The sequence below is a fragment of the Gopherus evgoodei genome, chromosome 24 (genome assembly GCF_007399415.2).
Source record: "Gopherus evgoodei ecotype Sinaloan lineage chromosome 24, rGopEvg1_v1.p, whole genome shotgun sequence".
Classification (NCBI taxonomy): domain Eukaryota; kingdom Metazoa; phylum Chordata; order Testudines; family Testudinidae; genus Gopherus; species Gopherus evgoodei.
Window position 1 is genome coordinate 12,387,157 of NC_044345.1, and position 1,285 is coordinate 12,388,441.

Here is a 1,285-nt window from a genome sequence, read left to right on the forward strand (position 1 = left end):
TGTCTGGAGTAGCTCGTGACTGTGAGTGGCAACCTCAGGGCAGCCTGTTAAGAAGCAGGGCACAACCCCCAAATCAGTTGTGTGGTCTCGACTTAGATTTCACCAAGTGTCAGATTCAGAATGACGTGTCTTTTATGACTTTTTAAACCAAACTTGCTATTTTTGCATAATTTAAGCATTCTATGCAGAGGACTAGAAATGTTTTTATTAACCTGTATATTAGATCATTTTCACATTGGCTGGAATCAAAATGTTAAAACTGTTCTTATCACTTTAATAACAGATACTTCCTCTATCTCAGGACTAGCTATTAAACTGATTTTTGGAACAGGGACATGGAGTAGCAGCTTCCTCCACCCAGTGCGCACATTACCCTGTTATTGTCGCACTGAACCTCTAGGAACGGTGGACCTCCCTATGGGGAGAATATCATGGCTGAAGAGCAGCGAAGAAAAGTGGTGGTGTCTGTGTTCCTGTTTGGTTTGTACTGAGTATGGTTTTGAGTCATTTGTAAATTTTTGGTCAGTTATTAGTTACATCTTATTATTAGGCCTCTGAGTTGAAAGGCCGCTCTTGCAGATTTTACTTTCTCGTTGTTTGTAGGTCAGTTAAACAGCTGCTTTCTTAGTCTATTCTGTGTCGGTTCTTAAACTGCTCTCCTTAGTACACCCTCCAGCATTAATTGCATAGTTTGGATCGTTCTTTCCCTTGTCTCCCCACGGAAGAGAAATGTTCCATCCCTTTCCCGTTGGGAAAATGCCACTGTTTTAACTTAGAGAACAGTCTCTGTAAATGTTGTGCCCCTACGAGGAGGAAAGTCGGGGCCCTTTGAGTCACATTCCTAGAGTTGAAGGCTGGAAGGAATCAGCCGATCACCTCGGAGGGACTGGGGTGCACCAATGCCCGAGGCCTTACCATGGCAAGGAATTGATTAGATGCCATTGACTGTACCTTTGAGGTAGTTCTGTGGGAAAGAAGCAGAAAAGAGCATTGGGGCTTAGCACTTGCATAGGCTTTCTTTGCCCTGGTTTGCTGTAAGAGTTAACAGTGAGAGACGGCTAGTCACAGGTCAGTGAGTGGGTTTGTGCAAACTAGGAGTGTACAGGGAACTGTCTTTGAACAGAAAGAATGAGAGGAACCAGCGAGAGGAAGGAGGCTGAAAGACTTCTCTGTCTTTGAACAGAATTCTTTGTTAATGGTTCTTGCTTTGAATTCCTCTATTGGAGTCATTTCAGGGAAGTGAGCCTCACTTAGTTACCTAGTTCTCAAAGTCATGTGAATGGTG

General features: G+C 43.6%; 1 non-coding gene across 1 annotated transcript; it reads left to right on the plus strand.

Moving 5' to 3' along the window:
* The first annotated feature begins 223 nt into the window (after positions 1-223).
* LOC115639636 lies at positions 224-416 on the plus strand. The gene has a single exon (XR_003997720.1). It is a non-coding gene; the product is annotated as a U2 spliceosomal RNA (small nuclear RNA).
* Positions 417-1,285: the final 869 nt, after the last annotated feature.